The sequence below is a fragment of the Coturnix japonica genome, chromosome 11, assembly GCF_001577835.2.
Source record: "Coturnix japonica isolate 7356 chromosome 11, Coturnix japonica 2.1, whole genome shotgun sequence".
Taxonomy (NCBI): domain Eukaryota; kingdom Metazoa; phylum Chordata; class Aves; order Galliformes; family Phasianidae; genus Coturnix; species Coturnix japonica.
The window spans coordinates 11,458,260-11,472,569 of record NC_029526.1 but is presented as its reverse complement, the minus strand read 5'-3'; the positions used below and the strand labels follow the sequence as shown (position 1 = coordinate 11,472,569).

General features: G+C 34.0%; 1 long non-coding RNA gene across 1 annotated transcript in view; it reads right to left on the bottom strand.

Annotated features, from left to right (window-relative positions):
* Window positions 1-1,313: 1,313 nt before the first annotated feature.
* LOC107319351 overlaps window positions 1,314-14,310 on the bottom strand; it is a 55,550-nt gene continuing 42,553 nt past the window's right edge. Inside the window, exon 4 of the long non-coding RNA XR_001557755.2 lies at window positions 1,314-2,680. This is a non-coding gene — a long non-coding RNA (uncharacterized LOC107319351). The remainder of the gene's footprint in view (window positions 2,681-14,310) is intronic.

The following is a 14,310-nucleotide window of genomic DNA, read 5'->3' as shown; positions in this document are numbered from 1 at the left end:
AGAAAATCCTGTGATGGGATTCCAGGAAACTGGTGTGCTATTTCTTTATCTTTTGGGGGGACAAAACTTGATCCTCAGAAAATTCACAAAGAACATTCAACAGCAGAAACTGTCAGTATTATCTGCATATCTTATGTAACTAGTATAGGCAATGGAAATCTCCCTGTAAGCTGGCAGTCACTGCGAAGCCTCTGAAGACCTTTGCCATCTAGAAATAATTTTATATCTACATACACTACTTTGAGAGGCCAAACTTTCAGCATTCCATTTTGTCAGTTTGTTAGTTAAAACAACTCCAGGTCCTATATAGAAGAGCACTCTTGCGCAGTCTAACAGTAGCAGATTTTAGTATCTCCAAAATAGCACAACTCTTCAGTATCCCAGCTAAACTTTCTGATCCAGCATTCTGCAGTTTGCAGCAAGTGCTTTGACAGGCAACCTTCACACACAAACTATGAAAGCTACAGACATTTCTCCTAAAATAATGTCAAATCACATCTGATATCACTAACAATAAGCACATCGTCTCAGTAGGAATAGAAAACATTGGAAAAATTATAATTGTCTGTTTTTACACAAAGGATGTATCTATGTTCACAAGATGTAACAAAAATTAGGGCTTCCTCCTAACAATACTTTTGGAGCTAAGCAATGTAACACTAATTTCCCAATTAAGAAATCTGATGCCTGAAAGGGGAGTCTCCTTAACAAAAGCTTTCCATCATTGATAGGATTGTTTGTAGCACAATGCATTGCACATCTGTTACAAATCAAGCCTGCATATAGAATCAAATGAATTCCAAGTACACAGAATTCTATTTAAAATTTCAGTTAAAAATCTTCTAACTAGGAAATTAAAACTTTGATTTTTTTTTTAATACCATCCAGTTTAGCTCCCCTGCTATGGAAAGAATCACAGAATTGTAGATGGTGGAAGGTACCTCTAGAAATCACAAGTACGTCTTTCACTACAGGATGCTTGAAGGCAACCTGTTCCACCAGCTCACTAACCTCAATGTAAAGAAATTCTTGTCTATAGTTGCCAAAATGAACAAATAAATACTTATATCCAAGATAAGGCATAAAACCTAAGTTATTTTACATTTTATCTCTCACTGATTTAAGAAGATGTTACAAGCAGCATCAGAATGGATTCTTCTTTGTTCATCCCTCCAAAATTATTATTCTTACTGTTATTTGCTTGTACTAAACTTATGTTAATAACTTAAAATTGCAGGTGGAAGGAAAGAGAGATTTAACCTCATTTCAACTTCTAAGATAGGTTTATTGATCCAATTATCCAGTTGCTGAAAAGCTGTTTCTGAAGGAATAACAGTAGCAAAAGAACTGAAGCTCATTTCTGTTTTGACCACTAATAACAGACCACTGTATTTTCCTAGGTGAAGCTCTGTAATAATAAGTTTAAGAAATGTTAGTAAACTTTAGCATGCTCGTGTTTAGTGGTCAGTACTATACAAGGGTTATATGGCACATGTTCATACAAAAGCACATTTATGTTTCAATACATGGGACTTAAGCATACTATATAGCTCAAGGTTTCCACATATCATCCCACATGCACAGCAAACTGCCCATTTCTTGTTGCTTGTATTTTTTAATGTTTAGCGAGTTTTTCTTTCACCGTAAATGGTTTTCTCCTGTGAGGTTTCATAAAGGATTCAGCCACAGTTCAAGCTTCTGCACATCTTAAGTACCCTTAACATCAATACCAACTGACTCTGAATAGTAAATAGAAGGAATTTTCGGTTTCTGCAATTGACTTGGAACACATCTATAGCTAGCAAAATACTAAAAATCCTCAGCTCTCTCCCATCAAAATGACTGCATGCTATCAGCTCTATTTTCCAGAAAACCATACAAAATATCTCATTTCTTTGGATGATGTACTAACGTTATCATGTTTTAAACAGTTCCATGAAGTACATAATCATTTCTAATCTCTCTCATCTTTAGGTTTGTCATAGGCAATACCCAAGTTTGCATCAATATTAATTGCAGACATTTAAGGCAGGATTAAGTGGTACTTCCAAAAAATAAATAAATAAAATAAAAATTGGAGAAATCAGAAGGAAAAGGTTTCTTAAGCTCTTTTAGCAGCTTAGAAGTAAATCATAAAATGTCAAGCTACAAAAATTGACTCTGATAAATGAGATTTTTTTTTTTTTTTTTCTGAATTAGTTCACTAAGCTGTTAACCTTCCTAAACAGTTTCAAGTCAATCCTAAATGCTATGCTTGCCTTAATAACTAACAGTCATGTTACCACACATACTAAAGATTCCGTGTAGGAGCTATTCTCAAAGTGAAAGAGTCGGTCCTCATTTGTGTAAGGACAATAAGGAATCTAATTGCCACTAGAAGGAAAAACAAAATTATTAAGATAATTTTAAGGTATTTTTCTTCCACTAAAACTAACCCTTGTTTTCTTTTCCTGTTACTTACTCACCAGATTTCAGTCATAGGAATGCCATAAACAGTGACCATGATACGATCCAGTTTCTGTCCAAGCCAGTGGAAGTATTTTACACAGTTCCACTTCTGATTTTTAATTGTATCTTTGTTTCACAGTTTCCCAAAATATAGGAAACTATTTAAACTTTTTTTCTTCAGAAAATTACGTAGGAAGGACATTGCATCTCAGTACTCCTGAATTCTCGATGCCTAATGGGAAAAATAAAAATAAAAATAAAAATATCACTGAAAAGACTCCAAGAAATGACTTGTACTTATTTTTATTCTGCATAACAATTCATAATGTCCTTCAAACATCGTCCTAATCTCTTTATTATTGAGTCTTTTTCAGACTATTATATATAGAATAAAACAGCAGCTTCACTTTTGAAGCACAACCAAGCCAATTAAGGGATCCAAAGTACTGGGTAATTGATTGCATTTTGACCTTTGAGAACTAATCTAGGGAATAAAATGGCAGATCATTAACAGCTCAAGAAAAATAATTCCTCTCTACAAGTTATATTAATCCTTCATACAGTACAAGGATAAAAATGTATATGCAATTTACTTAACAGCATTTGCTCACTTCCTATATCTTTTATATTCCAACAGCTAAAATCTAACATTTACGTATATTTTTATCTCAGGATCACTCTCTACAATGTTCAGCATGACGTAAGTAACTTTAATCAGTTTAAATGATCTACCTAATCCGCCACGAAGAATATTTAAGGACTTGGACCAAGGCACAGAAACACCCTACAGTTTGTATCTGATCTGAAAGAGATCCTTGAGATATGTTAAATGTCCAAGAGGCTATTAACATAGTCTCAATTCAAATGCCTGTATCATCCTCTGTCAACACCTTGTCTATCTCAAGCTGAAGTATATAAGCAATAAAGTTTAAACTTCTTACTAATTGAATGCTGACTATCTGTACACTTTACCATTGGTTCCACATTCTTTTGGACTATCACAGCTTCAACCATCACTTACTGCAAAGGAAACTAACTCAATTTTTTTTTTTTTTCAATTTTAGCCTCCTAATGTATTTTACTTTTCATATTCCTAAAGCCTCTAACACAATTCTAACATACTCAGAATTGCAGAAGTCATTTACGACTCATCCTTCCAGTAAGTTACATGTACTCTTTTTCATTTGACAAGTACCATACCCATTGCTGATATTTTCAGACTGCTGTATGAATAATCTGTGTAATGTTACCTCATGCTCAGATTTATTGTGGTTGCTTTGCAACACAGAGCTTTTTCAGTTCAGTTCTCTGAAGCCTTGGGTTAATTTCCACATCAGCTAGAGTCTTGGCAATACACCTAAGTACAGCAAACCAAATTACTGGCTGTTTTCATTGAGGGGAACTTCAAGGCTGCAAGATGACAGGATATCTTCTCAGCTAGGAGGAAACAATGTTCTCTCAGACACTGAGCTCAGAAGGGTACAAGAGCAGCAGAAACTAATCTCTGTGGTTGTACATGGAGAACACAGCGAATCCCTTTTTATTTATTTTTTATCTTGAAGGTAGCTTAATCATATGAGAAGAGAGTCTTATTAATGCAAATGAAGCTCTAATAGCATATTGCATGAAATTCCTTTTATTAAGCACTTCTTTGGAAAACAGCCTACAAACTGGATTAATCCAGTGCACTGTTTTCAATAAGCACCTAACCAAAGTGCCTTTTAAAACAGATTGCTGAGTAAACTTTAAAGTGCCCAATACAGTACTTCCACTACAAAAAGAAAGAAAAAAAAAAAAAAAGAAAAAAAAAAAAGAGTTTCATATGTAGTTAATTTCACACTTATTTGCACTGGAAAATTAAATTTTTACTTATCGACATACCACTGAAATACTGGGAAAAACTCTGCTCTGATGTTCTACGCAGAATTTTTTGCCCTAGGCAAACTATAATAAAATTAATTGATAATTAAGAAATTGACATTATAATCCCAGTAATACTGTCCAGTATTCCAATGACACTGTCCACACTGCTGGCCTGTTTCAGCCAAAAGAAAGTAAACATTACTGTATCCTCTCAGAATGCACCTAAATTCCCTACAGCTTTAAAAACAGAATTGAGGAACATTTATCATTTATGTATTTTTGAAAATAGATCCTTAGGCCTGCCATTCCTGAACACTCAAAATTCTCTTTGACTATAATGAAAAAGAAAGTAGAACCGAGTGTCTGTGACTGACAGTGACATCTTATACTAATTCACTACTCACTTAAACTGAGAAGAAATAGTGAAAATATTTTGTTGGCAAAAAGGAAGAAAAAATACTTTTCTCTCATTTAAAATAAAACACTCTAGATTTTATCTAGGCCAAATTTAAAGGGTTGGTTCAATATACTGAAAAGCTGCTTTAAAATGTCTTTCAAGAGGTATTCCTAAATTTGTTTTTGAATGTCATTTGTGTTTTGAGTTCTAATATTACTGATAGATCTTTTCTGCTTCTTGCACTCAAGTTCTTCTCATAAAATGTGTTACATCTAATACATTATAAATGAACTGTACCTGACAGAACTTGAGGTTTATCCAGTACATCAATTAAGATTTAAACACAGCTAACAATGATGTAAATTTAATTATTTGTTAACAGCCCATCAATAATTTCTTATACAGTTTTCTACTGCAAAGTCTAATTATTGTAGAATCAAAATCAAACTAGGTAAACTGAAATAGTGGAGGATTTCTCCAGTCAGTTTCCACCTGTCTGGAAATCACAAGATCAGAAATATGCAGTCAATTTTCAACGCAGCAGAGAAAACTGTCTCAGATTTCCAACAAGAGCTTCACTCCACTGTTGCCCCTTTGTAGCACCTTTAAATTCTACTATAAATTTTCTCACAGGTAAAAAAACCATTTTTCCCCATCCTGACTAGTAACAAATGACTGACACAAGGGGATCCAAGAGTTTTTCCTACTGCACTGTGTGAACAACTCTCAGAACTACAGGTTCCAAGGTGACAAAATTCAGGCTTTGACTTCTCTGCAGCGATCCATTCATTACAGTACTTAGCAACAGGACTTCTCTGGGAAGCCTTGAGTGTGGGACACAGCAGCTGTCCCTTGCACACATTAAATCCTAGAATGTTCAAGAGATTGTATATCCCCATTACTGAAAATTTAGTAGGCTAAGTACTGACCCTGAAAATTTCAAGAATGCAAGTTGCAGACAGACTTTTATACATTATCCACTTTTAATAACTAGGCAAAAAAGAGTCAAAAGATTTATCAAAAGGTCCACAGCATCTTATAAACAGTATGCAGTACTCCATATAAACAGTGAATATAAATATCATGAGTCACTGGCTGAGTCATTCTTCCTATGCTTATCTTGAAGTTAAAGCCTGCTCTGTATATAATCAAACCACCTCTTACTGGCAAAAGACTGAACAGAAAAACAGTCAGGAAGAGCCCTCACAATTGCAAAAGGCTTAGAAGATCTGAACGACCCAGATACAAGAAGTTGAAGTACATGTTTGTAGCAATCCATATTTTTCCCTTATTAAAAAACACTTGGAAACATAACTAATGGATTGATTGAGGGATATTTTCCTATCTATTAGTAATTAGTAATTGTCTTCTTTCAAATAATGAGTAGCTATAGAAAAGGTACAAAAAGTAATCAACTGTAACTATTTAACATATGGACAATATAATCAATTTGTTGTCCAATCAAAAAATTCTAGTTATGTTATTCAAATAATTATGGTGATTTTGAATCTTTTATTTTTTGTTTAACCCATCAGAGATGCTGGTCTGATGAGACTGCTGTTTGGTTACTTTCAAGTGTTGAAAGGTCTATATTGAAATAAGTTTCTATATGATCTTTCTACAAGAAAGATCTATACTGAAAATTGCCAGGAAATTGCATCTACAGATGCGAGATCTGTAGGTGGAGGGCAGATTAAATACAAATAATTACAAATATTTACCGAGCAAATCAGTGTCGTCATGACTGTCTTATTTACAATCATGTCTACAGGTCTGGCTGTTATGACTGCACACATCCATATACTGAAAGACTATTTCTCCTCTTGAATGCCAGACATTTAATTATTATTTGCTAATTTGAACGAGTTCTACTTTGTTTAGTTTGTGTAAACTTAAGTTTGTTTTTTTCCCTCCAGTGTTAATTACTTTGCTTCTTTCCCTGTCCCTTCTTTTTGTTGGGTATAAATCATTAGTATTGTATAAATATTAATGGTGAAACTCTTCAGACTTGCTACTGCCCGTATTGATTCTTACTCTTCAGGCACAAGTATTCCTTGCTGCCTTGCTTTTCTGAAGAAAGACATCACTTACAGACATGGTTCTAAAGCAAAGTATCTTCACTGTTGCTGCCAGAACATTCTATCCACATGAGAGCTCCAAGACTTACTGAGGTCTGTTTCTACCTGCTGATCCTTCCAGCTTCCATTCCCACACCCAGTGCTCTAATTCCAAAAACCCTGTAGGAATACTCTGCCTGGAGCCCCATTTTCCAGCACTCTGTTACTCAAGGTTCTATAACAACGTGTTCAGCTAGAAATTCATTGGTGTGTCATAAGGCATTTTTGTATCCTACATGTGTTGAGAAAAAAATTCAGCATGCAACGAAAGAAAATAATATGTGTTTTCTGTCCTCCTTCCATCTCTGTGTCCCTTCAGAAGACAGGGGGTGTGAAGATAAGTGAGAGCAAGAGGGGGATGGAGTAGAGGACTAGAAAGGCGGTAATGATTATTTATAGACTTTTCTCTTTCCCTCCTCCCTGATTCTACTATCCCAAGCTGACCTGAGGGAAGAAAACAGACCAAAGAGACAAGTAACCGTAATGCAATTGTCATATATTATCCTAAGAAAGGCATCTGACAGGCAGACATAAACAGACTTTGCTTTGAAAGTTTTAGAGCAAGTCAGCATCAAAACTGACACAAATTCATAAGTTTCACTTTTACTAGAAAATATCTTTGTCTTTGGAACTGCAGAAAGAGATCTGGAATTTTTTCCCAGTGCTGTAAGTTCCTGCTTGCTCAGCGGTATCAGATGACCCTCAGATAAGATTCCACCCTCCCAATAAGCTGAACTAGTAGAGGTGCTGGTAAACTCAACACCTCAGGCTTCTTCAGAGTTGTACCCATAGCTTACCAGCACATTGTCTTTAGCTACTCTCAGACGTTGTGAATTCTTGCCTTTAAATTTTTAGTATTAAATACGTTCTTCCTCAATTAAAAACCAACATCTAATATAGTCAAAGAACAAATCAGAAATAGATTAATAATACTTGCTTTGTACAAACATGCTTTTAAACATACATTTTTCTACAAAATATGAACCAAAGAATAATTGTCTCCATATATACACATACACTGTGAATGCTTGTTTTGTGTTGTTGTTGCTTGTTTCTATTTTTATGTTTTTCAAAGACATCTTTTCTCATTTTGACTGAAATCAATTATTGGATTGATAGCAACAAAGAAACAAAACAAAAACAAACAAACAAACAAAAAAACACCACCAACAACAACAAAAACTGAAAAACCAGAATCCTTGCTGTTTCACTGATTCCTACTCTCAACTAAAATCTTCTTACATTCCCATCATTTTATAACAAATAGTAGAAAATTCCACAATGGCTAAATAGACATGTATGTGAGAAAACTTGTGCCTGTAGCTTAACTTAGGATGCCAAACCACACCTAACTATGATGTACCGTTCATTAAGACCAGAGGCTAACCTTGTTAGAATCTCATTCAAACAGTGATTATGTGGTAACACTAAGTATTTAAAGGATCATGACCACTGTTCACCAAGTAGACCAGACCAGCTGAGATTTCAATATGTAATTTCAGTGTAGCTGTATCTTTCATCGGAGGTTCAGTTTACCATGTAATGATTTCCATTCATTTGCACTGAGAAATATTATTCTCAGCCTCGACAACATCTTGCCCATGATTATATATAAAAATCAAAGAAGCTTCACATAATTCGTAGCAAAAAAACAAAAATACAATGACATACTATGTATAAGCAATAACAACAGAAATGAGGTAACAAATTAGGGAACTAGATGTATAGTGGCATGGAAATAAAATGACTAATTACATTCAGGGAGGTAATTTCTGTGGAAAAAGTAGAAATCCTTTGTATAGACTACATGTTACTCTGCACTAACACAACTCTGGCTACAATATAAAAGAATAGAGTAAAATATGTAGTAAGAGTGATTATTTTTTAAAATGCTTATGTCTAATGGATTATACTGACTAGAAGATATGGCAAGATCTTCTCCATTATCTTTTATTTACCACCTTGCCATTCATAGCACTCACTGCTTGTTTTTGGAGCCAAGTCCTCTAAATTCCACCAAAACACCAGGTATTCTACACCTCCAACTGACTGAGCAGGTCTCTGCTTAAAAGTTGATTGATAGCAATTCCTTACATTTCTTAATAGCAAAGGCACTTGCCTAGTCACTATGTAAGTGCCCAGTTTTAGCATCCAAGGAGATATGAACGCTATATTCTGATTTGCTCAGATCTGTTGAAGCTGAGATGCTCCAAAGTAAAATGCACACATTCAATTCCAACATTTATAAACTAAATTCAACCCCTGACAATCAATGGATTTGTATTCACAAAATTCAAAAGGAGATGCTAAACTATGAACACTTTCACAAGATTCTGAAGAATTCTGAGAACTCTATCTTGTGATATATTAGGTATTAAGCTTCATACGGTGTATCTAGGGTGTATCTCCGACATGGTGCCAAGGGTTTCCTATGCATCTCTAGCATTAGTTCGTTATTTTTTCCTTCTTTTTTTGGAGATACATTTCTTGAGTGGACTTCAGAAGCTATCAGTAGATTTAAGAGTAGTGTTGCACTGTGATTAATAGTAGTAGTAACATCGTAGTCTTGTTATTAATCTGTTGGACAAATGAATAAATGGAGATAGCCTTCCTATAGTTTTTCTCCAGGCTTACATTGCATGATGCAATTTAAACTGCTATGAGATAGAATGAAAGAAATATTTAACTGTTAAGTTGATGCATACTGTCAAAATATCTGACTGGGTTGCAGTCTAATTGCAAGTATGATTTGACTCGGTAGTATAATTTAAGCACTCAAAAAGATATATCAGATACTTATATACCACTTTGAATAGTTCACCAAATGCAGTCACTCAAATTGATATACATATCCCACACAATCTTTCAGAAAAAAAAAAAGTAATCATACTTTATGTTTTGATGCCTAACTGGGGAAAGATTAAGATACTTGTTTCATCCTGCGTAAAATAAGCTGTCCCTTTGAAATCAGTTTCATATAGATTTATCTGTTCCGCAAATTTTACACTACCAGGAACTAGTCTAAGTATCTTCCAGGGCCTTCCCAATGTAAAAAGAATTGCATCACCATAAATGGACTCTTTTTCTCTAAAAAGAAACAGGGTGAAACTGTAGCTTCTCTGAAGTCAAAAGATTCTTCCTTTAGCAATGGGTCAATAGATGCTGTCACACACATCTTTATCTTCCCTTTATTCCGTGAAAAGGAAAACGTGGGAGAATAATTGCAATTCAACAGCAGAAAATATAATCACATGTTACTCTTGAGGAAACATTACAAAAAACAACTGAATGTGTTTTACATTCCTCTCAAAGACGATCATCTCACAGAAACCCGGCAGCACTTTGCCTGTTTCATTTTCAGTTTGTTTTAAAAATCAGTAGAATTGCCCAGCCTGTATTTCACTATCTTTCATGGTGTTGTACATTGAATAGATTTTATAGATGATTCTGTAAACCAGTGTTTAAATTTACTGAAGAAAAATTTGAGGTGATGACAATGCTAAACTGCACAGAGAAGATAAAGATAACTTCAGATATTTTATTTTACCAATTTACTCAGTCTAAAATGCTTTTATATTTAATTGCCTATGATTAATGCAATTCATTCTACTTTTTATTCCTTATTAACGCCTTCAGTTGTCTACCAAGCATTCAGCATGATGCTACTCCTTAGTATGTACTGAAATGCTGAAGATTGTTCAAAATTTTTAAGTTCTCTCTTAATACATGTGGTTTCTCCTTGACATTCATGATAAACATTCTCTATAAAAATAAAGCTATCCTCTAGAAAGCTAAGGAAGTCACCAAGTGTTTCTTCCACTTGCATTATAAGTCAGCAAATGTATTCATTTAGGCCTTGTTGAATAAATTCAAGGAGGTTACTACTGTAATTGGAATTTATAATAATGTCACAAGTTCACATAATCATATTTTCACATTTTAGGACAGAAGATATTTTTCTGGTAAAAAAAAATAATAATTGTGACAATATTGTAGAAAGTAAATTAAATGCCTATTAAATGTATCATAATGATATTTTCAACTAAATTGTTATTTCAGCAAAGGACTGGCAGGGCCAGGGTGGGAAAAAGCAAACTTCTGTTCTATGGAAAGAGAAAGCTGAATTAAATTACAGATGAAAATGAAATAATTATGAATTTTACATAAATTAGTAAAAGTAAAAATACTTCTCAAAGAATCTGTATCATCAAAAACTCCTCCATTTCAGTACATAAAATTTTTATTAGATGCCTAAATCTATGTGCTTCCAAATTTGTTTTTTGCTGTTATGTTATACTGGAAAGACTATATTGCTAATGAGTTAATTTTCTCAGTATAGAATGCCAAACTCAGTTGATGTGTATGATAGATTAATGCCTATGCTTGTCCTTTTAATCAGGAAAGCAGGTATTTTAATCTAAATGAAACAGCAAAACCTCATGTAGTTTAAGAAGCTCAACATGTTACAGTGGAGGCAAGGGTTCAACTTAAGCCTTAAGTGACCACCACGTGCACATTTTCAGTAATGTTTCCAGATACAATGCACAGTCTACTGCATCTTCCTCTGACGCAAATACCTCCTACACAAGGCGTAAATGCATTTCACAGGGAAATTAAAGCAGAATGTTCAGAGACAGATTTAATGAGCAGGCACTTGTAACAACAGAAATTGATAGTTTGTTACTACGAAACAGCTGACATTTTATAAAGGAATTAGCACATGATATTTCCGTGCTTTCCAGCCTAAGGTTAGCAGATAGAGATGGAAATCTATGAAAACAAAATAAAGAAGAAAAATATAGTATACTGTTATATAATAAACAGTTTGGACATGCAGCTGCACATGCAAAAACCCCTGACATGCATAATGGCTGTTTTGTGATATCTTGACAGAAAGTGGCAAGCCCTGTTATTTCATTATCATGAAGACATATGCACCAGAAAAAGCATCATCATATCTTCATAAAAAAGCATAAAAGCATCATCATAAAAATAACCATCCTGATAAACTAGGCAGGAAAAGTAATAACTAAATAGAAGAGGGTATCGGAAGTTATTCTCTAGAAGATATTTTCTACTAATCAGTAAAAAAATCAGTAGAGTTCAAGAAAGGTCCGTTTTCTTACTTCCATAAGAGCAAATAGCATCTCCATTTAAAAAATCACAAAATTCAATCCAGACTGCATCTAGTCAAACTTTTGAGACAGAAGACTGAAGACTTAAGCTCGCCCTTCTGACTTCAATCTGATAACAGTTTTAAGACACACAAATGATTTTTTTTTTCTTTTTTTCTTTATATATATATATATATATATATATATATCAAAGTAGTTCTGTGGTTCAGTTATTCCACATCCACAGGCTGTGACTTTGGTTATATGTAGGAAATTGTACCACCACATGTTAGAACCAGGTAAATGAACATCACCAGTGTCTACCATGGTGGTTATTTTGAAGCCTAATCTTGTTCACAGATTACACAGGCCTGAACTGTAGCATGGCTTTGTACTGCAGGCACATGTTCAGTGCAAGGAACCTCACAAACATTTGGCTGCCAAGTGAGAAGGCTGTCTAAATGTCATTTTTATCTTTAGTAATTTTGAGAGGTGAAGAGGGCTAACACAGATTTTCCAGCTTGTGTTTAAATGCTAAAATAATTGCCTTCTCAGAAGCACAACCAACAAATAAGGCAACATTAAAAAAGAAAACACAAAACACCGAACTAAAAACTAAAAAATTCTAATTATTAAGACTCCTGTAACTGCCAAGATTTCTTTAGAAAGCCTATAGTAAAAAGTTTAGTGTTGTAGCTCGGCTTTAAACTGCAGAGCATCTAATTAAAAGGTCACCACCACTGCCTGCAATCAGTTATCATATGATGAGAGCCAAGACCAAACTGAAGGACTGATTTAGCAGTAAGATCAAGCTTAGTGCAATAGAAAGGTTAGTGGCACAACAGAGAATCTCATTTTGTTGTGTGGAAAACACTGCTAGTGAAATAAATGAAAGACCAGTTTCCTTTTTCTCTCATAGGGTACACTGGACTTAAAAAGTAACAAATATGGCAATAGTTAATATGTATCTTCAAAAATCCTTGAAGCTGTAAAACCTGCAGAATAATTGATCCCCAGTTTTGTGCATATATCTGTCAGAATGTATGCGTGGTTCGTTATTACAGCCATAGGAAATGAGTACTTAGGTTTCCCCTACATTCTTCAAACAAAAATCTCGTAATGGTTCACTGATAATGCTATCAAAGGTCAAATAATTTTATTATATGTAGTAAAAGAACAGTTAGACTGAAGTTATACCTGGCTTAAGGAAATCTGTCACTTTTTTCCAAAATACATAACATCATGAATTTAAGTAACATTTTGCAAGATATTGCTTTATCTTTGCATCTTAAATTCTGAACTGCCTCTTCTAAGTCCATTACCAGCATGCTTCATTTCAAGTTTCATCAAAGTACCAAAAAAAAAAAAAAAAGTATAAAAAAAAAAGTGATATAAGCACACTGAACTACTATAAAACAATATTTCTTATCACGTTCCAGCAGTTCACATGCTTCTTAGCGCCTTGCTTTTCTTCTCATTTCTCCTGTGGTTACATTTTTATTTTTTATTTTTTTTAAATCTCCTTTTAACATTTTGAAATAAATGAAAAGAAAATAACAATCCCAAAAATCTTATGCCAGTTGGCAGAGAAATTAAAAATCACATATTCAAAAGTACTTTCCCAGTTCATGAAAACATCTCTAATGAGACAGATGAAAATATGAATTGCTCCTAATGAGCTCAAAATTGCACATACTTCCCTTAGTTTAATTTTGTAAGCCTTCACAGATATTTTGTGTAATACTTTATTATAAAACAAGAAGTGGCCACAAGGCTGTGATAACCAATTTGTGAGATTAAAGTACTCAACTTGAATGGTTTCATTAACTTTTAAGTCGTAAGTTAATGTTAGCACAAAATACAATTCTTTTGCTATTCATAGAGGGTCTCAGTGACTTCCAGCCTTTAGGAGTTATTTGCAAATGGGAAGAATAACACTTCAACTTGCTGTCACTTCCACAGTTACACAAGGGTAATTTACAGCAAGGCATCAAAGAATAAGGTCATCGTGAATCTGGACCCTTGTTTTCAGCTGTGACACATAAGAGTCAATACATCTCGTCCACAGTACAACAGTATTAATCTGCATTCTCGATCAGCACATTCTATTCAGATTTGGAATGAAATGAAACAAAAAAACAACCAAATAAACAAAACAAAACAACAAAAAACAGCAAAAACAAGCTTGATAGCTTTTATGAAAAGACTTCAGGATAGCAAGGAATGCTCTAGGTCACATCCGAAGCATAGAAACATGAATCATTACACTGCTGATAGAAAATAGAAATTGCAAATCCAGACTTAATTTAGACAAAGAAAGATATTAATAGTTTTTAAACCTTCACAACTTCACTAAAGTTGCTTTTAAATA